The sequence below is a fragment of the Podarcis tiliguerta genome, assembly GCF_965153285.1.
Source record: "Podarcis tiliguerta genome assembly, chromosome: 1".
Lineage (NCBI taxonomy): Eukaryota > Metazoa > Chordata > Lepidosauria > Squamata > Lacertidae > Podarcis > Podarcis tiliguerta.
This window is the reverse complement of record NC_139534.1, coordinates 113,066,508-113,094,154: the sequence shown is the minus strand read 5'-3', so window position 1 is coordinate 113,094,154 and position 27,647 is coordinate 113,066,508. Positions and strand designations below refer to the sequence as shown.

The following is a 27,647-nucleotide window of genomic DNA, read 5'->3' as shown; positions in this document are numbered from 1 at the left end:
CACTTTTCATGCCCATGGGCACCAAATTGCGCAACATCATCACAGAATAAAAGAATAATAATGTGCCAATCTTTTCTGAAGTCCCAAAGACAAAGCTGTATTTTTACAAACCTCTCTGCCAATATTCAAGACAAATGCAAATAATCCAGCGGCCAATAAAGCAAGAAGGAGAGGGGGAAAGAGTACAAGAATTTGGCATATAACAGAAACAGAGTGCTTATTGCTGTTTTTGTGTTCTGCAATATATTTCATCATTGCTATCAAGCCAGAGTTGCCTAGCAATTCTTATATGAAGAGTCACCTTAATTTACAACGGCTTTTCTATCTGGATTTTCACTGTTTGAAATATGGCAACCCTAATGTTGTGAGTCTAGCAGAGTACGTATTTCAGCTTACCTGGGAATCTCAACATTCGTTTTTAAAAATCTCACAAGTTCCTAGCCTCCATCACTGCTGAAATCTGAGAAGCTGGGGCGGGGAGAGGCTGAATAAGATTTGAAGTGGTTGGGGAGTCAGTACTGTATTCCAAAGCATAGTTCCCCCCTCCCCCAACCCCGCCGCCAAGAATGGCCAACACAGAATTAATTAAGCAAAGCAGTAAAAGTGAAGTATAATAAATTAAGCTCAACGTGTATGATTCATATCAGTTGCAGAATCCATATTTTTTAGCACAGAATATGCACATGCATGTTCTTTCTCCAGAACCACATGGACCATTGAAGACATGCTTATTACAGAAAAGAATATATTAGGCTCTGCTGCAGTTCCATAGAAGTGATGTGCTAACTGCTTCTTTTTATATTTGAAATTCTGATCAGACAACGCTATGCAGAATTCTTGCTGGCAACTAGCTGACAATACAGAGAGTGGCCCAGAAAATAATTTGAGAATGTTACCTACAAGTGGAGGCTGTGGGACAAAGGAAGCACATGCAAAACATATATATCATATGAAGCCGCATTTTGCATCCCAAAGTAGTGCAGCCTTAGGGTGAGTTGGCCATCATTGGTCACAACCTGACTGTTGCTGGATTTTTGCCATTTCTCAATAGGGCCGTATGTCTCTATCTGCTTAAAGGTGCAATGAAAGCTCCAGCCAAGGATTGCAATTGAGTGTGCCCTCCATTATGGTGGGTCTTAACCAGGTTTCAAGGTCCAGGCAGGCACCTGTGGAGAGAGGCAGTTTTCTTTTAGAGCACCCCCACCCCAAGCTGGTCCCAAGCTGTGAAGGATCTTAAAGTTCAAAACCATGAGTAGGGCCCAGCAATGGAGAACCAGTGAAGATGGCAAAGCACTGATCCAATGCGCTTAGATTGCTCAGTTCGAGATATTTAGTTCCTAAGTAACTTAAATTTCTGGAACATTTTCAAAGACAGCCCCAAATATTGTGCTATGTTAAAAGAGGGGGGGGGTGAAGAATTCAACGGAAAAGAAAAATGGGGCGTTTATGAGGTCACCTCTGAAATGACTCTCACCAATTCCAAATGAAAGGGTGGAGAAAGTCACAAACAGGCAACACTTAATTCTCAGTCTAGTTCCCTCACTTCTCTCCTTCTGTGCTTGGAAGAACCATATACAAGGGGTGTGGGAGGGCGAGTGTGTTTGTTTTGAGCAGCAGAGATGAGGGGAAATAGGGAAAGGGAGATTGGCAGCATTTTTGGCACCATGTTCATCAGGAGATGGTGCATATTGACACTGGGATGAAAGTGACATTATTAATCTTCTGGGACGTTGAAGCAGATAATCCACAAAACGGCTGCTGGCGTGCGGTAATCTTCAGTGGTTGTTGTCAATTTTTCGAGAGGCCAGAATCGCTACACATTATGTAAACCGGATGTTACTAAATCCAGCAGCTCCCTCAAATCACTTGCATCAGGCAGTGCATTATCCTCCTATACAGCTGCCCCCTGCGCTGCCGCTCGGGATTTATCATTCTCTCCCAGACCTCAGTACAAAAGGCAGCATGCGTCCCCATTTATGATTAACCAGCTAAATTCCCACTGTGTCGCTTGGCAAAGCTGGTACCAAACAACAGGACAATGTTTATGCACCTAAAATGTAAGGGAGAGAAAATGGAACACGTGTCCATTATAGCCAGCTTAATTAAATTACTCCCAGCTCCTCCCAGTCTTTCATTAGAAACCTTCAAAAACCCAAAACAATGCAGCTGTGTTGTGATGGGATTAATTGACTGGAAGTTACACCATGACACTGGTGGTGCATCTGGAAGTCCGCAATGTTCCTCCATGCACTTTGTGGACTGTTAATGGTTTTGTGGATATCTAATGAATCTGAATTTTGAAGGACATACTTCTTCATGCAGCACATTGTCCAACTATGGGACACTACATTCCACATAAGGCAGTGATAACCAGCAATTTTAAAAGAGGATTAGACAAATTCATGAAGGATAAGGGAACCAATGGTTGCTAGCTGTGATGACTATGCTCTGCTTCCATGGTCAGAGGCAGTAATGCTTCTGAATACCAGTTGCTGGAAACCACAGGAGGGGAAAGTGCTCTTGCCTTCAGGTCCTGCTTGCATGTTTCACACAGGCATGTGGTTGGCAATCATGAGAACAGAATGCAGGACTAAGATGGGCCATTGGCCTCATCCAGCAGGCTCTTCTTATGTTCTTACATCCCCACTTCCTGACCTCAAATAAGTAAGCCCGGGATGTATGTTATTTTATTTCTCTATCTCATTTGCATGCCACCCTTGCTCCAGGGAGCTCACAATAGCATCCCTGGGGTGATCCCATTTTATGTGCACTACAGGTAGGTTAGTCTAGAGAACTGGGCAAAAGCAAACAAGATGAATTTTAACAGGGAGAAATGTAAAGTATTGCACTTGGGCAAAAAAATTGAGAGGCACAAATACAAGATCGGTGACACCTGGCTTGAGAGCAGTACATGTGAAAAGGATCTAGGAGTCTTGGTTGACCGCAAACTTGACATGAGCCAACAGTGTGACGTGGCAGCTAAAAAAGCCAATGCAGTTCTGGGCTGCATCAATAGGAGTATAGCATCTAGATCAAGGGAAGTAATAGTGCCACTGTATTCTGCTCTGGTCAGACCTCACCTGGAGTACTGTGTCCAGTTCTGGGCACCACAGTTCAAGGACACTGACAAACTGGAACGTGTCCAGAGGAGGGCAACCAAAATGGTCAAAGGCCTGGAAATGATGCCTTATGAGGAACGGCTAAGGGAGCTGGGCATGTTTAGCCTGGAGAAGAGGAGGTTAAGGGGTGATATGATAGCCATGTTCAAATATATAAAAGGATGTCATATAGAGGAGGGAGAAAGGTTGTTTTCTGCTGCTCCAGAGAAGCGGACATGGAGCAATGGATCCAAACTACAAGAAAGAAGATTCCACCTAAACATTAGGAAGAACTTCCTGACAGTAAGAGCTGTTCGACAGTGGAATTTGCTGCCAAGGAGTGTGGTGGAGTCTCCTTCTTTGGGGGTCTTTAAGCAGAGGCTTGACAACCATATGTCAGGAGTGCTCTGATGGTGTTTCCTGCTTGGCAGGGGGTTGGACTCTTGTGGTCTCTTCCAACTCTATGATTCTATGATTCTATGATTCTAAATGCTAATTACTTGCTCAACAGATTCCAGGAAGCTGCACAGCAAAGCCAAGTAAGGATTTCTAGTCCATGCATGATAACACATCGATAGCAGTGCAATCCTACGCAATGATAATGATGATATTATTAATAATAATAATAATAATAATAATAATAATAATGCATTCTTATTCAGAAGTCCCTGTAATTTCAAAAGGGCTTACTCTCTAAAAGAGAGTATACACTCAGCAAGCGAAAATTCTATTAAAATAATAATTGTACATAAGATTGCAGCTTAGGAACTGCATCACTAAGCAGCAACCTTAAAACTTATCAGAGGGTGAGTGCCATTCATCAATAAGACAAGGTGAAGCCATTTGCCTCAGGTAGCAGATCCGACCCTTGCCCTACCTTCTCCCCACCCCAGCCACTGAGCTGCTGCCAACCTCCCCCCCCCCCCCCCGCAGGCTTCACTCGCACCACTGCACCCTTGTCACTGCATTGTGGCGGCATTGTGGCACAGCCACAGGCACCTGTGCAGTTTCACTGGCAGGGCTGGTGGCAGAACAGGTGCAACAGCTGGGCAAGGAGGCTTGGTTCTGTGGGGTGTGGCATCAGGGCATTTTGCCTACAGCAGCAAAACATCTCAGGCTGGTTCCACTGGACACAGTGGAAATAACTTCCAAGTAAGCATATCCAAGATATGTCCTGTGAATTGCCATTTTAGGTTTTTCTTTCAACTCTATTCTTTTAACTTTTCCCCAATAATCTGCTGCGAGCACCAGAAATTTGAACGGAGACCACTTCTTCCAAACACAGTCTTTTGTTTGTTAAAACCAGAGGTGTGGTGACCCAGTCGTCACAGGGGATCAAAGACTCAGCAAGGTCCCTGTCTCTAGCACCCTAGAACCACCCAGTCAGCATGAAAGTGGATCTTTCCAGCCACTGAGAAGGAGCCGTCTCCCCCTTTGTGCTGATTCAAGCCAATCAGAGTGAAAGGTGAGTCAGCCACTGAGGACTGGCTCCTGCTGGGATTTTTATCTCTCCGAGCTGCTCCAGCAAGTGGTACTGTTGTACTATGTTTTGTGTACATCATGTGAGTGTCTGAGTGAGCATGAGACAGGAAGTCTGAGGGCTGTTGGAAGTTAGTTTCACTTCTGAAAGTGTTGCTGTTCTGTACTGATGCTGAAAGAGCACAGACGCGCTGATGGAGTCTTTGTATATACTGTAAATAAAGTAGTTTTAGAGCTACTGATTGTTTCTTTCTTCTGCAATGATACACCAGAAGATAAGTGTGCTCCTCTCAGGAGAGAGGAGTCGCTTATCACCGGTCTCTCTGGACTGAGGGAGATTTACAGCCAGGGAGGACCACTGGAGAGACGCCCCAAAGACTTGGGAAGTTGGGGGCCTTCCCAGGCGTGTTTCCAACAGCTCCTTGGGTCACTCTTGAGAAGGCACATGGGAAGAACATCATGCAGTTGTTGTTCTGTATGCTCCAAAGCTAAGCATTTGGGAACACTGAAAACAAAGGGTGTTCCAAGTTCTGTTATATAAGATGGAACTGCAAGGAAAACGCCATTCGCTCTGAAAGAAGAGACTGGAGCTCTCCAAATCATTTGCCTATGCATACGCACACACACAAAAAGTAGCACATGCATCCTTAATTGCTCTTATTGTATAATTATAAGATTACTGTATAATCTTAGTGGATTATAAAGTCTTATAAGGAAGCATAGCAGTGAGAGGGGCGTGGCTGTGATTTGTATGAATGGATCTTGCGTATCAGGGACTGGCTAGATGAGGGGGAATGGTGGGAGGCTACAGCCAGCGAAACCAACCCACCCCACAGGGAAGCATCAGAGTGGGAAGGCTCCGAGTCAGGAGAATGGTGGTGGGATTCAGAAGATAAGTCAGAGGAAGAAAGGGGGCAGACAGGTTGGAGGCTGAGCAAGCAATAGGTTTAATTGAGAGTGAGGCAGCTGAGGAGGAGGAGGCTGGAGGCAGCAACAGATCCCCAGCAATCTGCCACTTCCAGTTTCCCCCTCCCCTCCTCCTCTGTCCTGAAGAACGAGGAGGCCATTGCATGCAGCAGAAGAAAAGGCACAGGCAGCCCCTCCATGAAGGAGTTTGCTACTATTCGGAAGGCAGCTCGCTGGAGGCTCAGATCCACAGTTCTGGCAACTGCTTCATTGGGCTGGTTCTGACCACGAAGGTCTCTGCTGTGTTTTGTCTCTCTGAATAAACCTTACTGCTCACTTTTGAATTTCTGTGCTGAACCAGCCCTGACACTGCACTTCTAAATTTGCTACTGCACTACTGGTTAAAACACCATGAAAATTTCTGTATCAATCTCTGTATTTACAGATAGATCTTTTTTAAACAAGCTCTGGACAACTCAGCAGATGATCATGTGATATGTTTGTTTTTTGAAAAACACTCTCAACAACTGGGTTATCAACACACAAGTGTTAAATGGAAATGCATTGCTTAAATGACCACTCTGTGTGTCTCCTCTAGTTTTCAAATGTAGAGTGGCTCTGCAGGAGCAAGGGGTGTGTGGATTTGTGACTGACACCTGATGGTTATACTAGATAATGATTGCAGCAGACATTCCTGTATAGCAGGAGAGCATTGCTCCCACATGCCCTGTCTATACTGCTGAAGGCAGCCTGCCAATGGACTAAGTTCCAAAATCTCATAAGCCTGACAGAACATCTCACCAGCCACGTGGAACTGCTGTTTTATAACCCATCCAGGCATGTGATTTCTTCACCTTATCGCCAGATGATTCACCCACAGAGGCAAGAAATCCTCAGCAGGATGCTGATTGTACAGGGCATTCTGTGACTTCCCTGACACAGTTACTGCAAGTGGGATTAGTCCTTCTACCGGAGCCTCCCTGATCTTAAATAGCTATACATAACGGGCTGGGCTATGGGTTATTTTAGGCAGGAATTTGGGTTGATAAGGAGCAAGTTGTTGGGAAATTCTTGCTGATTCTGCAGTTTAATCGAAGCATCCTAGAGGGGGATTTGTTTGCTTGTTTTTGTAGAGCATTCTGTTTCCTGGGGTTAATTTCTGTTCAGGTTGGAAAAGATGACAGGGCTCCTGCACCTTTAATAGTTGTGTAGAAGATGAAATTTCACCAGGTGCAGTTTATTATTAAAGGTGCAGGAGCCCTGTACTCACCTGCTCATTTTATTTCTGTTTTACATGAAATGAATAGGGTCCATTTTAAGACTCACTATCCAGGAAGAGTGTGTGTGCGCGCACACACAGACAGGAACAGCAGATGTTTCTGGGAAGCAGACAACCAGGACATTGAATTATCCATCGCGTGTTCTTTCATCCCAGCATCTGATCACCAGGGATATGCTGCCCATGAACATGTTAATAAGCCTTTTAAGCCTGGATAGCTCAGCTGGCTAAAACATGGTGCTGATAATACCAAGGTTGCAGGTTTGATTCCCATATGGGGCAGCTGCACATTCCTGCATTGTAGGGGGTTGGACTGGATGATCCTCAGGATCCCTTCCAACTATATGATTCTAAGTGATCTGGTTTTTTTTTATTTTAAAAAAAAACATTGCAGAATCAAAATATAGCATGCAGAGATGAAGGAGATATCTACTAAATGGGTGGGTCATTAGGTCTTTCTAGATTGTTGTCACTGTACAAAACATTTCCTCCCCTACCTCATTCCAAAATTCCATAACATACATTTGTGAAAAAGCTGGCAAATATTAAAGGAGCATAACTGCAATATATCAGTTTGTGGCTTGATAAATGTCTGCTTGTTTATATTAGTACTGTAAAGCATATGAAACCAAAGTAACAAACATTCAAGGAATCAGGGTTGTTGTTGATTTGTCCTCCTGCTACTAGGATCTTTTCAGTTAATTTACTCATAATTGCAAAGTCCCATAGCTAACAGAGAGAGTAGGGACCTTAGATAACCTCCATAACTAGGCAAGACATAGCTTAGTGGCAGCAAGTAGGCATTTAATTACTACTTCATAAGTAGGAAAGGTATCTCCTGCCAACCACTATTAAGGAGAATAAAAAGCACCTGTTTCATTTATTTAAAACATGTCTATACCATCCTTAATCCTATTTGGAGTTAAGGGCAGCATACAACCAATTTATATCGTGATATAAATAATAGAGAAGACAAAATCCTTGAAAATGAAAGTAGGATTTACAACATATTAGAATGCCTGGGTAAATGCAAATGTTTTTGCCTGGGGCCAAAATGTTTTGCAGGTATCATGTGAGACTGTTAAGGGATGGCATTCCATAACTGAGGTGCCACTACTAAGAAAGCTCTCTCCCTTGTTCCTGAATACAGCACCTCTATTAATGGGGATCTCAGTAGAAGTTATGGGCCCATTGCAATGCTCCTTCTTGAATCTACATCCCAAACTATCTATGGCATTATTAAAGATAATGATGGACACTTTGCATTGGTGCAGAGCTATAATAGTAGTAGTAGTAGTAGTAGTAGTAGTAGTAGTAGTATTTATACCCTGCCCATCAGGCTAGGTTTCCCCAGCCACTATAATAAACCAGGCAGTCCCAGTCATAACTATGACCTCTGCATTCTTCCCCAACTGAAGCTCCCAGTTTGTCTCCAAGGGCAGTGCCATGAATGACCCACTGCAGCAATCCAACTGGGGTTGACCAAAGCAAACACCACTGCGGCCAGACTATCTCTGTCCAAAGATCAATTGATTCTATGAATTCATTACAGTCAATAAACCAAAAATAAAAAGCATACAGTACACAATCTCATCACAAAAGAGATTGAAAAGTTTAACCTAAAAAACTATCACATAGAACTATAATAAAATCATCATCATCATTGAATATGACGCCCCTATTTTCATTGAAGAAATGTTGGAGGGTATGTAGACTTACTGAAATCAATAAACATTATTAAGTCGTGGCCAATAATTTCAATCGGTGGTCTACTCTGAGTAAAAACTTAGTTGAAGGCCACCCTCTGCCAAAGGGTGATTTCATGCATCTGACAAAATGAGCTCTGCCAGAATAAAGGCACCACACAATACTCTGTTGTTTTTTCTGCAACTGACTAACATGGTTACCCCTCTGGAATAACATAATCAGACTGTCGTTTCCAAAACAACCGCCCCTTTCTTTTTCAGTTCTTAGCAGTGGGCAGAAAACACCTGAGCTCTGCTTCTGTTAACCAATGAGTTTGTGAGAGAGATGCAAGATGAGTTACAAGCCCTTTAATTCAAAGCAACACACAACTTCATGAGCGACACTGAAAGAGCCTGCAAAGGGCAAGTTCTTCAGAAGCCGTTCTGCACACAGATTTAATGGGCTGCCCTGCTAAGACAATGACTAGCGGTTGCAAAGGAGCCTGGAATGAAACAGCACTTAGCATGCTTGCAGTCCCCACCCCACCCCACTTCTTCTTAGTAATCAATTTGATGTGGTGAGAAGCCAAAGATCAAACCTTCTCTCTCAGGGAGAGCACCATATGGCAGGACAGGAAGTAAGCTCCTTGTGCTCCAAAACCTGCTTGCTCTCCCTCTCCCAATTCTGCAAGCAACAGCAATTGCTAAAACATTTAATCTCTGCAGTATATTAATTCAATTTGCCTGGCTCAACCAAGAGAAGGCTGCCAAATACGATTATCTTTGTCACGGCGAGTGGCAGGTTACAAAGCAAACGGCGGACTCTAACTGCAAACTATTAAATCCACCGAATATTTGCATTCTGAAAGGGTGGTGTACTGTGTCTTAAAGAAACAAGACTCCAGAAATGCTCTTTTGCTCTGACTATAAACATTCTTTGTGTAAAAGTCAAGATTAGCGAAATAAATGCAGCACTAATTCATTCGGATTTTTGTTTAATTCCCTTAAAAGGTAGTTCAGTACTATTAACCCTATTTTACAGATGGAGGCACTGAGCTGGAGAGAAAGTAGCTTGGGTCACCTCCAGACCGTCAGTATTTTTCAGGAGGGATTCAACCACATCGTGGAAAGTTAGGTTTGTGCAATTAAAGTAGATTAAAGTGCTCTATCGCCCTATCACACACACACAAAAAACCTATTTTTAAAAAATAAATTTAAAAACCTTACTTTTTTGCTGTTAGGAAGGTGACAGGAAAATACACTGAAAAGTGTGGTATGATTAACAGATGATTAACAGGAAGATGCAGAAACACCCAGCAAGCAAATCAGGATGAAAGCTCATTGTTATATTAAAAAAAAAAAAAAAAAAGGTAAAGGACCCCTGACAGTTAAGTCCAGTCGCGGACGACTCTGGGATTGTGGCGCTCATCTTGCTTTACTGGCCGAGGGAGCCGACGTTTGTTCACTGACAGTTTTTACAAGTCATGTGCCCAGCATGACTAAGCTGCTTCTGGCAAAACCAGAGCAGTGCACGGAAATGCCATTTACCTTCCCGCCTCAGCAGTACCTATTTATCTACTTGCACTTTGACATGCTTTTGAACTGCTAGGTTGGCAGGAGCTGGGACCAAGGAATGGAGCTCACCCCGTCGCAGGGATTCGAACTGCCGATCTTCTGATTGGCAAGCCCAAGGCTCAGTGGTTTAGATTGTATACAAATCAACAAATGATTGCTCAGTAAAATGTAACCTCAGTGTTTGCTTTGTTCAAACCCTTCAGGATGTCACACTCCCTTCCTAAAAAACATGACAGTGACTTTTATTTGTAAGGAAGGAAGAGATCTTTATTCAGACTAATAGGGGTACAGACTCAGCAGCAAGCTAAGTCCAGAAGTCACAATTCCCAGGTATAAGAGCAAGGTAAGAGGTTCATAACTGAATGGAAGCTACAAAGATATCCCACCAGTTGACCTGCTCCTCCCACTAAGCTTCTAGAGATGAGGTGGGGCAAGCTCAGTCCTTAGAATCATAGAATAGAATCATAGAGTTGGAATAGACCACAAGGGCCATCGAGTCCAACGCCCTGCCAAGCATAGCGACTCTTTGGCCCAATGCACACACATGCTCCATTGGGGGGAGGTGTGTCTGATCCCACCTATAAAGAAGGCACCTGGTTCTTAGTGACAAGGCTGTGTCTTTCTCCTCAGCCTCCATGTTTCTTCCTGTTCTAGGCATCTTTCCTTTGTGAGCCAATTTAATGTACTTTACGGCGCTTCTTTCAAAATGGAGCGTAACTCTTTCTGTGACTCAGCACTGTGAAAAGATTCTCAGTTATATACAGTGGTACCTCAGGTTAAGTACTTAATTCGTTCCGTAGGTCCGTTCTTAACCTGAAACTGTTTTTAACCTGAAGCACCACTTTAGCTAATGGGGCCTCCTGCTGCTGCTGCGCCGCCGGAGCCCGATTTCTATTCTTATCCTGAAGCAAAGTTCTTAACTCGAGGTACTATTTCTGGGTTAGCAGAGTGTGTAACCTGAAGCGTGTGTAACCTGAAGCGTATGTAACCCGAGGTACCACTCTACTGGAAAAGATTCTCAGTTATATACCCCCTACCTCCACCCTCCAAACCCTGTTACCCACAAGCACTCCTGAAACAGTTCTTTGAAACTCTCCACTGTGGCTGGAATGGCTGGAATGTTGGAGTGAAATGAAGATAGCTGGTTTATTCAAAACCTATGAGCTAATTTGTGCTCCAGCCCTGTTAAAACAAAAACAAAAGAACCCTTTCCTTCTATTGTGTTTTGTTGTGTTTTCACTATATTGCTGTGCTACGGGACAAAGCAGCTCCCGGGAAGATTGCAGAAATTCCCAACAGACGATTGAGAGTGAAATTTTGTTTTCCGTATAAGTGTACTTGCTTCCGCAATACTACATGGCACATATTCCTGAGAGACTGAGGAGGGTCAAATATATACACTCTAGGAAAGAAGCGATCCAATGGGAAATGGCCACCATTTCTAAATATTATCTATGTAACCATGCAGAAAGAGACAGGGGATTATTTGGAAGTCTCAAAAGAAAGCGGCGCTTGAGAGTTAAATTTTGTTTCCATATGAGTGTGCTTGCTTCCACAGGATCACATTCCTGGGAGATTGAAGGGGGTCAAATATATATTGTCTAGAAAGGAAGAGGTCCACTGGGCATTTCCAAATATTACCTATTTAACCATGCAGAAGAACACAGGGAATTACTTGGAAATCTCAGAAGAGAATGGAAACTGAGGGCGAAATTTTGACAGCAACTGAGACTGAAATCTCTCCCCCCCCCCCCCCGCACATGTGCAGTTGCTTCCATAGCAAGCAATGCCTGGCACATGTCCCTGAGAGACAGAAAGGTGCCAAATAGATAAACTTCAGGAAAGAAGAGACCTAGTGCAGCACAGCCACCTTTTCTGAATATTGTCTACGTAACCATGCAGAAGAAGACAGGAAATTACTCAGAAGACTTGGAAGATGGCAGGGGTTCCGTGCCTCCGGAGAGACAGGAGCCAGACCTGGAGGGTGGGGAGGGGTCTGAGCAGTCAGAGACAAGGGTGGAGGTGCAGGACGTGGGAGAGGAGCTGGAGCTGCAGGAAGGCCACGTTGCACCAGGAGCTGAGAGATGGTGCCTGAAGGGAAGTGGCAGCAGGATTCCTTCTGTCCTCTCCCCCACTGTCCCCTAGAAACAGGAGGGGCTTGAAGAGGCAGGCACAGCGACAACTTGCATGTAGAAGTTGCAGGATGTTTGCACTCACACTGTCAGATGAGGGTATAGGTGTGGCCACCCATTGCTCCAACCATCCATTGCTCCAGCACAGAGAGAGAGAGAGAGAGAGAGAGAGAGAGAGAGAGAGAGAGCGCATGCACGCATTTAGTGCACCTCAGGAGCTACTGTAAGTTCATATTTTGTCAATAAAGAATTAAACTATGGGGCAGCTGTCCTGCTTGGGCTGAGCTCAGGACAAGCACAAATAATAGGGGGGCAAGGAACCTCAAAGGGCAGGGAGAAACTCAAAACCCAAGGTCATCTAACCAAGCTCATTGGTCAGAGAGTGCTGATGGCGAAATGGAAAACCATGGAGGAATGGGGACCAGAATGAAGTGTAACTGAAGAAGATATGGCTGGCTGACTAGAAACCTAAACAGGAGCACTCCATAACACATTTTTTTTTGTTATAAGTCCCACCTGTAAAATTCTATAGTAATATTAAAAAATAAATAATTATATAAATATTATGATTCTTCTAATCTCAAGAAAGTCCCAAGGAGATTACATCCAAAAAGAACGAGTCCGAGACAACAAGCTGCTGAAACAGTAAGAAGGAGTCAATACATTTTTATTGATATCACTGTTATCACGTGTGATTTCCAACTACTCCACTCCAGTAACAGAAGTTGTTTGGAAATATTCCTTTGGGTGCATATGACATGAATGTGCCATTGCTCCAAGCTGCAGGATCCGACAGACTTCAGGATGCAGGGCATGGGATCACCCTTGAAGAAGCCACAGAGGTTATTTCTCTAAGTGGAAGACTATTGATCCATTTGGCATCCACACTGATCAGGGATGACTGCAAAGAGCTCCTGTGGATTACGGATGGGGGAGGAATTCAATTCAGTTTGCATCTAAAGGTGAATCTAGCAAATTTGTACTTTCCCAAACAGTATCAGAACCGAAGCACAGCCATCGTTTGAAATGCACACTTTTCTGAATTTCGTGAGGCGGTTCTCCAACCAACCAAAAATGTTTTCATAATAAACACATATATCAGGGCAAAGTGTGAATAAAAATTGAATACATCTGTGAAAAGAACTCACAAAAATGCATTATATGGGGGTAACTGCTTTGCAAAAAATGTGTACGTTTGTAAAAACTGCATACAAAAACGTGTTTATTAGGAGAAATCTGCACTAAAATGAAGATGAATTTTCATTAGGAATTTTAGATAGATGATAGTGGATAGATAGATAGATGGATAGATGTAGAAAAAATTCAGATTCCTGAAGAAATGCAGAGAACAGAATTTAAGATTAGGAAAATGTGAAACTGAGAAAACCAAAAATGACAGGCCCTTCCATTCCTACTGTGGATACATGATGCTATATTTTAACTGGCATTCACAGCAGCATTGTGAATCTGCTCTGAAGTTCTAATAATGGGACTGGAAAAAACACCTCCCCCCCCCCAAAAAAACCCAGCAAATGATTTCAAAGCAATGCACCACACCCATTAACACCTTGTATTTCAGTGATTATGGGGAAATTTGGATGAACTTTATGCAGGCAGTTTCATCTTGAAGAATATGAACAGGAAGATTAAGGAAATAATATCCATTTCTTTCAAATATAGATGCAAGATTATTACAAAGTAGCTTGAGTCAGCTTTCCAAGTTTCATAACCTCTTGCTTAACACATAAAAAAAACTGCCTGCAAGCAATAAATAGTTAACAGTACCTGTTTACCCGAGGCAACAGTTTGTGCAGACCCAAGGCTCCAGGCAAATTCCTAGATTCTGTACTCCTAGATTCTTGTCAAGTTTTCACTATCTTGGAGTCAGCTGCGTAGTATGTCAATCTAAGGCCACCTAACCAACAGGTCAGCTTTATGTTGTAAAATGACAGTCTGATATTAAACATAGATCCATATATGACAGGGTATACGAGCCCCTAGATAGTATGTATAAGACAATAATCACTTGAAGCCTGAACTACAAAGCTAAATACACTTTATCTTGATCTTCCATATCCAATAGCTGTTTGGCATTTCAGCATTTTGTTATCAACAGATTTAAGTTCCAGTTAAGGAGGCAATCCTATACATGCTTCTCTGGGTGTAGGTCCCATTGAGCTCATTAGTGATTACTTCACTAAAGCTTGCATACTCTCCCTTCCCTTTGCATTTAAGAATTAAATCTTCCATACCTGGTTTGTTCTAAGCAGCAGTTTCCTATTTTATCTGAATACAGGAAACTGTGGTTTGTAGGAACCACAGTAAGTTAACAGGCCAGGACATCAAACCATGGTTAGTTGTTACACATGAACTGAGTCAGTAAGTGGCTTAGTTCAGTTCAGTTCAGTTCAGTTCAGTTCAGTTGGCTGGCTTCACACATTTCTAGACTTCATTTATGAAATCGTCAAGTGGGATTTGTAATATACCATATGGAGGTCAAATACTCTCCTGTGTGAACCTCCATGAAACAAAAGGAAAAATGCACTGGAGTTCTGCCATTTAGAGTAAGTTGGAAAGAAATTAAAAACCCAGTAGGAGATGCTATGAGCTTGGATCAGGACCGAGAAATGGCCTAGGGACTAGCATATGGATGTAGATTTCCTCCTAAAATTTGTTTAGCGTGACATGAACAGAATATTTATTACTGTTTAATGAACAAACAAATAGGGGAGACCACTATCTAGGAGGGTACATGTAATAGCCTGCCATATACTTACAGCAATTGTTGGATAACAATTTGAGTTGTCAGTGCTGTGACCTGAATACACTAACCTATATTTTGTCCTTCCTTGAAAACACCTTTTCTTTTTCTTTTCTTTTTTTTAAATGCTCCTCCTGTTATCAAAAGCATTAGGAGAATCTACATGCTAATTATTAGCTCTGCAACAAAGGCACAGCTCTGATCTACTCAAACTGCATTTACACTGGTGTCTAAAGTATGCTAATGAAAATAAAAATGCTTATTTGAAAATATCGGTCAAAGTCATGGCTCAAAAGGATAATTTTTAAAATTCCCTTTTCCTCAACAGCAAACTGCTAGTACTGGTAATCAATTATCTATAATCAATTATCTATAACTGTATATCTACCTGTAAAATAAATCAAAATAACATAACATAAAAATAAAAATATGATCTCAAAACATGAACAATGCCAGAGAAGCATCACAGGGGGGTGGGAATCTATTATAAAAGTTATGTCAGAACCAATGAAGCAATACTTTCATAAATAAATTACTGCAGACTGAAATGGATAAGCCAAACTACAGCTCTAAACAGTAACAAGTCCTCATATTGAAGAAAGAAGCCAAATTATTGTGGGGGAGGTGGAGGCAGGTCTGAAGAAGAGTGTAATTGCCGTAATATGTATTCCACTCATGCTGGCAATGTTGAAACAGCATGCAAAGGACAGGCAGAATCTTAGGAAGCCTCTCATTGTGACACTGTCAGGGCTCTGGAAGAGAACTGGAACCAGAAGAGGTGCCAAGGGTGAATATGAACAAACTCACATAAAGGGTTTTTTAATTGAAGGGAAGACTTTGAAAATGGAGAAAGGCAAGATAATGGCAGTGAAACATCTGTCCAAACTGACTGCAGGAAGTTCATTCCCAGTATATGATGAACACATCCACAACAACAGCAACAACATATTTCTGATACCCCCACCCATCTGATTGGGTTGCCCCAGCCACTCTGGGTGGCTTCCAAGAAAAATACAGGGGAAAAACAAACATGAAAAGCCTTATGAAACAGGGCTGCCTTCAGATGTTTATAGCTGTTTATAGCTAAAATATAGCTGTTTAACTCTTTGGCATCTGCCAGAAAGGCATTCCACAAGGTGTGGGTACGGCTACTGAAAAGGCATTTCCCCAATTCCCTGTAATTTCACTTCTTGCAGGGAGAGAACCTCCAGAAGGCCCTCAGACCTGGACCTCAGTGTCTGTGCTGAACAATGTAGGCGGAGATGCTCCTTCAGGTATACCAGGCCGAGGCCATTTAGGGCTTTGAAGGTCAACACCAACACTTTGACTTGTGCTTGGAAACATACTGGGAGCCAATGAAGATCCTTTAGGACCGCTGTTATATGGTCCCGCTGGCTGCTCCCAGTCACCAGTCTAGCAGCCACATTCTGGATTAATTGTAGTTTTCAAGTCACCTTCAAAGGTAGCCGCATGTCTATGGTGAAATAGTACAAGCTAAACACATGGAGGGAGAAGGGGGATCATGCCTGATGACCTATCTCCACAGGATCCAGTTGAACCTGGATGTCTTATTGTCTTTAAACCAGACTTTAAACCAGCGAAGGAACAACCAAAGGGCACCATTAGTCTTGCTGGATAATATAACAGCTAAAGGGAGTCTAAATCTAAACCTCGTTAAAATAGAAGTGAGGTATATATTCAACCATGTCCATATTAAATAATACATCTTTCCAACTATAGAGCTCGGGGTATTTATTTTGGTATGGCAAACTATACTAACAGAAAAGCACCAACATCACATGCCAAAGATGTCTTCAGTATTCAAATTTACATTCACCAGGGTAGTCCCACACATATCAAGTGTTGCATTTATGATGTTAATAATTTTTTTTAACCACCTTTCATTTCCAAAAAAAACCTGGAGTTGATCACTTTATCAAACTCTGTATCCTTTGCCAAAGATTGGTCAGCTAAAATAACTGCAAAGTGAGAACATATTTCTTGGAACAGTGGCAATTTCATTTTGTTATTAATTTACTTTACTGAAACTCCATAAGTTAGTTATTAGTACACTGTGCTTTTTGTATATTCGAGTCACTCTGCAGACAATTAGTATTTTCAGGAGCACTGGCTGTGGAAATGATAGTCATCTTCCCTTCTACCTCTGCTGGATAAGCTACATAAGTTTGCCACGTTACTGTGGTTGTTGACAAAATGCAACTCCTTCCCCTCTCCTGACACTGTGTCCAACTTAAACAACTTAAGGCTGTGTCCACCTTAAACAACACATGTGATCTTCTTAATGGGAACTCTGCTGACGTCTGATATTGTTGCTGATACAATATACAAATCTTGTCTCTCATGCCTGCACTTCCAGTGGTAACACCAAAGTGTGGATCACCACAGCAAGGCTATACTGGTCCAGGAGAAGCCACAGCCAAAAAGATTTGGAAAAATGCACCAGTAGCCACCAAGATCACTTGATCACATATGATTGCACCCACTGGGTGGCAGTAGTGATGACAAAGAGAGCTTGACTAATGACACAGCATCTTCAAGTGGCTGTCAAGCAGCCAAGCTCCTCAAGTTGAGGATGTGGCTGGTTGCTTCCAGTCTCCCTTCTGGGTCAACAATTCCCCCTAAAGCTGAACATGACAATTTCCCAAGGCACTTTCAATTATTTAATGATTTTTTAAAAAAATATATCATTGCAGTGTGTTCGGGTACTCCATAAGGACTACATCATGCCCCGTGGGCATTCCAGAAGTTATGGCCCACTGAAATTAATAAGCATGGCAAATTTGGGTCCATTAATTTCAGCAGATCTACTCTGAGTAAAATTTAGTTGAATACAACTCAGGATCTCTACCTGCTTTTTTGGGATGGAGCTTTCTTTTCATCTTCCCCAACCCACAAATGGCTGATGGGTGGGTGTATGATTAGCTGCAATAATTGGAATAACTCTGCTCTCATTTATTAGTTCATTCTCTACTTTTCAGATGCATGTCCTGAAGAGAGAACTGTCCAGATGTGTTCATTTCCCCCAAATTTCATTTTATGATGTCAGATGCAAAGAATGTGCAATATCTTTCTCTCTCTCATGGGTACATATTTCAGACCTTCATTATCTAGAGATACAACTGACTGCCAAGCAGACTTTCTACTTCTAATATTTCATATAGTTAAAAATATCCAGTTTGTTTGTTTTCAGGAAAATCCTCTTAAATGTAACTTGCTAAACCAAAGGCACTATTTTTGCTCATTCTGATTACACTTCCAATTTTTGCACAATACCTTTTTGGTTTTTAATCTTTTCTTTGTATGATGCAATTTCACTTCTTTTTCTTCTATATAGTTTTCATTTGATTGGATTGAGGATGCAGCCTAAACACTCTTGCTAAATAGTAAGTGTGGGAAATAAAACATTTACCTCTTTAAGCATCTAGTGTACCTAGAACGATGCCCAAATTTTCCCCAATACATAGCACTCTATCTATCACATTTCAAGTATCATCCATACCTTGCAAACATCAAGAGGAATCTGGGCAGATGCATGTAATCTTTGAGATTTATTAATTATTGTCTGACCTAGAATTATTTAGATACTTGTTTTCTTTTGATATTGTCCTGTAAGCCAGTAGTGAGCAGACTTCAAGCTACTTTGTTTTTTAATTAGAGCTCTAAGGCTTAAGTGGTATACTAGCATCTCAGCAGGTGGGTCACTTGATTGCTTACCAGGTGTTAGGATGCTGTCAGCAGCTACCGGCTGGTTGCCCAGGAAGTATAAAGACAAGGGAAAGCTTCTTACCGTCCTTTTTTATTTCAATACTTACATAGAGAGGCTACAGAACACATCCTCTTGGATAATGGCATTGTCCCAAGTGAATTTCCACCCCTGTCTTTCCTACTTCCTCATCCGGGTGCTGCTACGTGCCCTCTGTCTTCAAGCTCTTCGCTCTCCTACTTTTAAGGCTCGCCAGGTTCTGGGAAATTGAGGGTCTGGGATGCTTTCTAATGACACCATGTCAGCCAGCTGCTGCTCTAGTTCTGCCTTCCCAACTTTTCCACCTCATCTGTGACCCTCTGCAAACCACTGTTGTAAATCTATACTGTCGTCCTCTCCCTCCTCCCTGGAAGGGTCAGGATGGGGAGGCAGTCTCCATCATTCGTCCTCTGCCCAGTCGCTGACACCAGGAGAGGGGAAAGTTGGAAAGGAGGTTCGCACATTAAACATGCACCAGTAGAGCCAGGCCAGCACTCCTTGCCAGTGCTTTTGCACCATGCCGACATCCCCACCATCTTGGCCCTCTCCCTCCCAGTATGCAACAGTGACCTACCTGCCAGGAAGTAGTGTAACAGTCCTGTTCCACCTAGCAAGCTGCTTCTGCCCTGAGGTATAACATCCAGAGCCAAGGGAAAAGAAGAGACTCAGGAGGAATATGGACACACCCTTACAATTAAAGAACATGGTGCCTCTGGGCGCATACTAAGTCCAAGAATTTGTTTCCAATTCCATAATTGTGCTTCCAGTCCTTTCAAACAAAGAACCACTCCTCAATTTCCTTCAGGCTGGCTTAATTCTAGCAGCCTAGCAGTTGCTACTATTGTTAGACAACTGGGAGTGAGAAAGTGTTGCCAATCTACTGCAATTCACCCAGAAACCTACCATGTAGGTGCTGATCTTCCCTCTGCCCACACCTGATGTAAGGCATTGAGGCAATCCAAAATGCCAATAACGACCGGAGAATGTGTGCTTTTGGGAACAGCCAATTTTAAAATTTCAGTTTACTTAATTAAGTGACTGAGCGCAAGGATGTGTCTCCTGCCAGATTCATCTGGCTTCTTGCCGTGGCCATTTTCCCCTAGGGCTTATTGTAGGTGATTAAGGTATTTGCTGAAGATGGACCATCTCCCTGAGCAAGTCAAGTCCACTCTGCTGTTAATCAACTGCAATCCCACAAGTTCTAATCAAATGTAAAAGTGTGGTATCCGACACTCACTGATTGCTAGGTCAAAATTTTCAACCCAAAGGTGACAATCTGGAACTGTACTGCCTGAAATAAAGGCTTCTGCCTTCTGATGTGGAGCTAAAGCGTATTGCTCAAGTCGCACATCAGCATGGTGCACTGAGAAAAACCAGTGTTATTATTTGTTAATAGAGTGAAATGTTCTGAGAAAACTCTTGATGCAAATGTTTTATGATGCCAGCTGATCTCTTGGGATCCCCAATTAAGTTCCAAACTGGCAGCGAGCTCTGCGATTTTAACGCCTTCTAGCCTGAACATGAATATGACCCAGCCTCACTCACAAAGCTAATTTGGAGCTAGCTGTTATTCATCATTGCTGCTAAGGTTCATGAGCTGTGTTCAAAATCCATGGTTTTCTCTTATGATTTTTAAAAATACTTTCCTGAAATTAAAATATCAAAAAGCTTTGCCTCTCAAGTCGTCCAACTTGTGCCTCTTTATCTTGCAGCATGAAGCTAGGATAGCTTTCACCAATGATGACAATGTACTGGAACTGCCAGCTGCCCTGGGAACTTTCACAGAGCAGGCCTCCTGCTCCCACCTGTCTCACAGTGATTAGGCAGAGAAGACCATATCATCTGTCACCATCAACCGTGTCTCTCTTTCTGTATGGGATACAGAGAAGGAGCTCTCCACCTTATGTTGCAGAATGAGCAGGTTGGTACGGGAGGAGGCATACTTCAAATATCCTGGACCCAAGCCATTCAGGAGGACTTGCAGTTTGGGCCATTTGCTTTCTGAGGGTCACTACACTTCTTCCTTAAGAAGAAAGATGGAGGGGATAGCTTGTCAATATCCATATGTGAGGAACTATCTTTAGAGTTTAAAGTGCCCATTTCCTAGTAAGATGATCTACAGATATTTGCTGGAGTCCTGCAATGTATGAGAACAGAGGCAAAAAAAAAAAAAAGGTTCTTTATACATTTTAAAAAGCAGAGGCTTCCAGTGCATCGTGCCTCTGTACCAGAGGATAATCCCTGCTGTGGGAGCAGCATAGTACCCATCCCACAGGCATTAACAAGGTGAGATGAAACTCTCAGTGCTCACCTGGAAGCATGAAACATCCAGCCTCATTTCTATTGTCCCTCAGTCAAAAATAGCTGTTATGATTCTGTGCACAGCATGCATTCATATTACAGCCCAAAAATTTTCCTTTGCTAAATTGCAACATGCAAGAAACAGTAGAATCCAGAAAGCTTTCATTTTTTTTTTTCTACTGTGGGCACTTCCAGACAGTCGCTATTTAGCATATGGGATTCAACTGCATACTAGCAAATTCAGGTTCCACAGCTGAACAGGGATTTGGTGATCTTGTGCAATAAACTTGCCCCCCCCCCCCCCAATGGATTTTTTGAGGTAAGGAAAGTGACAGGAAAATGCACTGGAAAATTGTGGGACAACAATTGCTTGATGTGACATCATATTAAAAGGTATGAAAAGGTAAAGGACCCCTTGGATGTTAAGCTCAGTCAAATTCAACTATGGGGTACGGTGCTCATGTATGCTTTCAGGCCAAGGGAGCCGGCGTTTGTCTGCACATCTTTCTGGGTCATGTGGCCAACATGACTAAACCACTTCTGGCATAACAGAACACCTGACGGAAGCCAGAGTGCATGGAAACACCGTTTACCTTCCCGCCACAGCGGTACTTATTTATCTACTTTGTGCCGGAATGCTTTTGAGCTGCTAGGTTGACCGGAGCTGGAACAGGGCAATGGGAGCTCACCCTGTCGCGTGGATTCAACCTGCTGACCTTGTGATCAGCAAGCTCAAGAGGCTCAGTGGTTTAGATCACAGCACCACCTGCGTCCCTTGACATCATATTATCTCCCCACAAGCAAATCAAAATGAATAAATACTCAATTAGCAGCCAACACTGTAATACCTCCCAGAAAGCTTTGTTCGAATAAATCTGGATGAATGCTCAGGAAACATGTTGTCCAGAAGTGACCTGAGGTAGTTCAAAGCCGTATTTGGGGTTTGGCATCTTATTTGATGGAAACTGGAGGAGTATTTCCATCACTCCCCCGCCCACCTTTTAAACAAACTGAAGGGAAGGACTAAAGTGGATAAGAAAGGAGAGAAGGGAAAGAGGAAGATAATGCCCTACATTAATTCATGTGGTGCATCTTTTATTATCACAATCCAAGATGTTGAGAAATCACTTTATCCTAATCTTCTAAAATAAACCCTCTCCACAAACTTAACTGAACTACTGGGGGTTTTGGATGTATTGACATATGCCAAAAAATTTAGGTCCTGTCCATCTTCACCATTCTCCCCTAACATTGTTGTCATCATCAATTACTACCACCAGGTCTCAGTATGGATTATGACTATTATGGTGGCAGGTACAACTCTCTGGTGAGAGCATTCCACAGTCAGGGAGCCATCACTGAGAAGGCTGAGTCTTATATTAAAATTATATTAATAAGATGAAATTAAAAGAGAGAGAGAGAGAGAGAAGGCTGAGTCTTGTGTTGCCAACATCTGCACCGCCCTTGGAGGGTCCAGTGGGTGGAGGGTATCTCTAAGGTACTGGGGTCCTGAACACATAAGGTTTCATAGGTCAAAACCAGTGCATTGATTTGAGCCTGGAAACTAAATGGCAGCTAATGAAGTTGTGCTAAGATTGGTGTTATATGATAAAACCTCCTCCTACTAGTCAACAACCTGGACTGCCTCCTCCAGTAAGGAACCCTTGTGCTGAGTTTGACAACAATATCTCAAGAGGCAATGAAACCTATGGAGAACAGATGGAGAGAAGGGCAAACCACTTAGAAGATTATGTATTTCACAAGAGAATACATCTTTCTATCTGTCTTGGGAATTTTCCTGGCAGGAAAGACTGTGGGGAAATTTCCTGAGCCAATCTGAAGGCTCACAGACGTGTGTCAAGCACCTTCATTATATAGTTATATAGTTTCCCTCGAATGCTGAAGATGCACCTCTTTGCCTTGAGAAAAATTATATTAATTGTTGACCAGCTGCCATTTGGAATTAAGATGGCGGACTGAAATGTGACCATGGCATGACTTTGCCCATAGTCAAACTTAGCACAAGGCTTCCCGAGGTGGGGGAGGCCATCTTCATTGATGTTTGGATGCCGGGAGCCACTTTGGATCAAACTGGTTGACCAAAACATGGCTTGGGAGTGGCTTTGCCTGATTTTTGGCATGAGAGGTAGAAACTCACAAATTGCACTGTCCATTAAAAAATCACATTTTTTTTAATTTCTGCAAATCCCAGAGCAGTGTCATGCGCTCCCTGCTAATATAAAATAATAATAATAATAATAATAACAATAATAATAGTATTTCTGCCTCACCCTTCCACCTGCTGTAGCCACATGTCTTCTTCATCTGAACTTTGTAGCACCAAAAGGATTATACAGATTGAGCTGCCCATGCGTTCACATCAACAATTGTATAGTTCCTTGCTGTTCAAGCCATTCTAGGAGAGCTGCCCCACATGGTTACAAAAGAACAATATAGGAACATAGGAGCTTGCCTTTCACTGTAAGACCACTGGTCCATTTAGCTCAGCATTGTCAGTACTGACCAGAAGCAGCTCTCCAAGAGTTCAGACACAGGACATGGAGAATGCCGAGGATAAGATGTGGGACTTTTTGCACACATGTACATCTAGCTGAATAATCTCGGCACACCACAGGGACATCATGCTAATTCTGTTTCGGATAACAGGCCTGAATGCAATTTTTATTGTAAGGATCTTTTGTAAGCTCCTTTGAGAGGGCTAGAAAGTGATAAAAAGTATTATTATTATTATTTATTTTTAAAAATCAGAAACCACCCCCTTATGCAATACTTTCCTAGCCCCTTATGAATCTTTCCTCTTTCTAAGCTGTCTCCTTTTTTCCATTCTTTTTCAAAAAATGAAATGTAGCATTAAGCTGTGTGCTTTCTTCTTCAGTGCTGGAATATAAATCTAAGACAAATAACAGTATGGGGTCACATGTAGCCATAGAACCAAGAAGCAAGTGGGTGTGCACCAACGCCTGAAGGGAGACCCCCCTAAAAGTGTTTCTAAGCTTCCCAATGAGGAGCAGGATAGTGGCAAATACTCAACCTTCCCCTCATGTATCTTACCTGTTTACAACTCTCCCCTTTATATAATTAAAACACTTGTATATGCTCCAGGGAAAGCGTAGTGGAGATGGCACAGGCACTAACTAATTAAGTGTTCTATAACATAAAAAAGCATTGCTAGCAGATTAGGCTAGTGGCCCTAAGCATTCTGCTCTCACAGAGGCCAACGAGTGAAGCCTACAAGCAGCAAATAAGGGCAAATAACACTATCCTGCTCAAGGAACCTCCAGACACTGGAATTCAGATGCCCCCCTCTGCCTCTGGCACTGCAGGTGCTACAAAGCCATTGTGACTAGTGGCTGTTATCCTCAATGACTTTCTCTCATCCCCTTTTAAAGCTATTCAAGTTGGTGGCCATCACTATCCATGATAGCTCAGAAGGTAGACCATGAGACTCTTGATCTCAGGGTTGTGGGTTCAAAGCCCACCTCGAGCAAAAGATCTAGATGGTCCTTGTGTTTCCTTCCAACTCTTTTGTTGTTTAGTCGTTCAGTCGTGTCCGACTCTTCGTGACCCCATGGACCAGAGCACGCCAGGCACTCCTGTCTTCCACTGCCACCCGCAGTTTGGTCAGACTCATGTTTGTAGCTTCGAGAGCACTGTCTAACCATCTCGTCCTCTGTCGTCCCCTTCTCCTTGTGCCCTCCATCTTTCCCAGCATCAGGGTCTTTTCCAGGGAGTCTTCTCTTCTCATGAGGTGGCCAAAGTATTGGAGTCTCAGCTTCAGGATCTGTCCTTCCAGTGAGCACTCAGGGCTGATTTCCTTAAGAATTGTGCGGTAGTTGGAGCATTCTTTAGCACTGCCCTTCTTTGGGATTGGGATGTAGACTGACCTTCTCCAATCCTCTGGCCACTCCTGAGTTTTCCAAACTTGCTGGCATATTGAGTGTAGCACCTTAACAGCATCATCTTTTAAAATTTTAAATAGTTCAGCTGGAATACCATCGCTTCCACTGGCCTTGTTATTTGCAATGCTTTCTAAGGCCCATTTGACTTCACTCTCCAGGATGTCTGGCTCAGGGTCAGCAACCACACTTCCTGGGGTGTACGAGACATCCATATCTTTCTGGTATAATTCCTCTGTGTATTCTTGCCACCTCTTCTTGATGTCTTCTGCTTCTGTTAGGTCCTTACCACTTTTGTCCTTTATTATGGTAATCTTTGAACGAAATGTTCCTTTCATATCTCCAATTTTCTTGAACAGATCTCTGGTTCTTCCCATCCTGTTGTTTTCCTCTATTTCTTTGCATTGCTCGTTTAAGAAGGCCTTCTTGTCTCTCCTTGCTATTTTTTGGAATTCTGCATTCAATTTCCTGTATCTTTCTCTATCTCCCTCGCATTTTGCTTGCCTTCTCTCCCCCGCTATTTGTAAGGCCTCATTGGACAGCCACTTTGCTTTCTTGCATTTCCTTTTCATTGGGATGGTTTTCGTTGCTGCCTCCTGTATAATGTCGCGAGCCTCCATCAATAGTTCTTCAGGCACTCTGTCCAACAAATCTAAATCCTTAAACCTGTTCCTCACTTCCACTGTGTATTCATAAGGGATTTGATTTAGATTGTATCTTACTGGCCCAGTGGTATTTCCTACTTTCTTTAGTTTAAGCTTGAATTTTGCTATAAGAAGCTGATGATCTGAGCCACAGTCAGCTCCAGGTCTTGTTTTTGCTGACTGTATAGAGCTTCTCCATCTTTGGCTGCAGAGAATATAATCAATCTGATTTCGATGCTGCCCATCTGGTGATGTCCATGTGTAGAGTCGTCTCTTGTGTTGTTGGAAAAGAGTGTTTGTGATGACCAGCTTGTTCTCTTGACAGAACTCTATTAGCCTTTGCCCTGCTTCATTTTGAACAATCCTATAATTCTGTGGATCTTCTGGTAGAACATTCCATACTTTAACTGTTCAGCATGGGAAATTTCCCTACTTCAAACACGATGAACAGTTGCAGAATGAGGTTTTCTTCTCTCTCTCTTTTGTTTCAGTCCCCACAGCTTGCTGTGGGAGAAGTTAACACTAAGTGTGACGAGGGTGCCTCCCCTTGTACAAATGTTTGTTGTTGTTTAGTCATTTAGTCGTGTCCGACTCTTTGTGACCCCATGGACCAGAGCACACCAGGCACTCCTGTCTTCCATGGCCTCCCGCAGTTTTGTCAAATTGATGTTGGTAGTCTCAAGAACACTGTCCAACCATCTTGTCCTCTGTCGTCCCCTTCTCCTTGTGCCCTCCATCCTTCCCAACGTCAGGGTCTTTTCCAGGGAGTCTTCTCTTCGCATGAGGTGGCCAAAGTATTGGAGCCTCAGCTTCAGGATCTGTCCTTCCAGTGAGCACTCAGGGTTGATTTCCTTAAGAATGGATTGGTTTGATCTTCTTGAAGTCCATGGGACTCTCAAGAGTCTCCTCCAGCACCATAATTCAAAAGCATCAATTCTTCGGCAATCAGCCTTTTTTATAGTCCAGCTCTCACTTCCATACATCACTACTGGGGAAACCACTATACCTTTTACAGCCACTAAACATTTGTACATCACTACAGGGAAGCTATGGTTTTCCCAGTAGTGATGTACAAATGTTTAGTGGCTGTAAAAGCTATAGGGGAAAGAGTGGCAAATTGGGTTTCCCACCTTGAAGGAAAGGTCTCCCATCATCTACATTACAGGGAAAGGATATTCTGCTACATGCTACTACAAAGCACAAGGAGGATCGTTAGAAGCTTTGCATGCTTTTGCTCCCAGCGTTGCTTTGTCACTACAATTTCATGTATTTGGTTCAGGCTCCCACTTGATCTCTTGCCTCTTTTGTTGTTGCCTTCATTATTTTATTGAAACCCTTATTTCTGTGAAGCACTCAAGGTCATGTCTATCTGAAGAATGAGGCCACTTAAGCCACGCTTTGGAATTAATAAATGCTGAATAGGTAAATTTTTAAAAGGTCATAATGCATTTTTGAATCCTATCTTCTGCTGGAATTCAATTAAAGGGAGGCACCCAAGTGTGAACCTAACCTTTGGAAATCTAACCCTAGGTGCTGCTTCCAATTCAGGATTCACTCACATTTGCCGTGCAAAACAGATCATTTCTCCAAGCAAGGCTTCTGTGTTTCCAAATATTGCTCTGCATGGAAGAAATATGACCCTATACGCCAAGGAAGCGGAACCTGCAGTCCTACAGATGATGGACCCATTAACCCCCATCAGCATGGCCAATGTCAGGGATGATGGGAGCTGGAGTCCCACCAACACCTGGAGGGCCGCTGTTTCCATAAGAAGAGCCCTGGTGGATCAGGCTAATGGCCCATCTTGTCCAGCACCATAATGGCCAAACAGATCCCAACGGGAAGCTGAAAAGCAGGATCTGAATGCAACAGCACTCTCTCTACCTGAAACTGCTAGCAACTGGAATTCAAAGGTATACCGTATTTTTCCGTGTATATGGTTTTTTGCTAAAAAAAAACTAGTAAAAAATTGAGGGTGGTCTTGAACATGGAACGTGGGCATCTGGAGGAATTTTTAAATTTCATATTATTATTTTTTAATAGTATTTTTATTAGTATTTTCCAAATAACAACAAAAAACATGAAAAATAACAATACACAAAACACA

The 27,647-nt window shown here is 42.7% G+C and overlaps 1 protein-coding gene and 2 long non-coding RNA genes across 9 annotated transcripts in view; 1 reads left to right on the top strand and 2 right to left on the bottom strand.

The window, feature by feature from the left end:
• Nucleotides 1-27,647, bottom strand: part of SLC24A4 (solute carrier family 24 member 4) — a 104,212-nt gene that overhangs the window by 41,263 nt on the left and 35,302 nt on the right. The gene's annotated exons all lie outside the window — the stretch shown is intronic.
• LOC310677694 lies at nucleotides 12,804-15,604 on the bottom strand. 6 transcript variants are annotated; one of them, XR_014511368.1, is made up of 3 exons: nucleotides 15,304-15,604; nucleotides 13,940-14,151; nucleotides 12,804-13,068 (listed from the first exon to the last, which is right to left on the bottom strand). It is a non-coding gene; the product is annotated as an uncharacterized lncRNA (long non-coding RNA). The 6 variants fall into 6 exon arrangements; XR_014511369.1 differs by lacking the exon at nucleotides 15,304-15,604 and adding an exon at nucleotides 14,407-15,294; XR_014511370.1 differs by lacking the exon at nucleotides 15,304-15,604 and adding an exon at nucleotides 14,407-15,294 and having other exon boundaries at nucleotides 13,940-14,107.
• Nucleotides 18,269-27,471, top strand: LOC310677966. The gene is made up of 3 exons (XR_014511538.1): nucleotides 18,269-18,319; nucleotides 20,391-20,599; nucleotides 27,071-27,471. It is a non-coding gene; the product is annotated as an uncharacterized lncRNA (long non-coding RNA).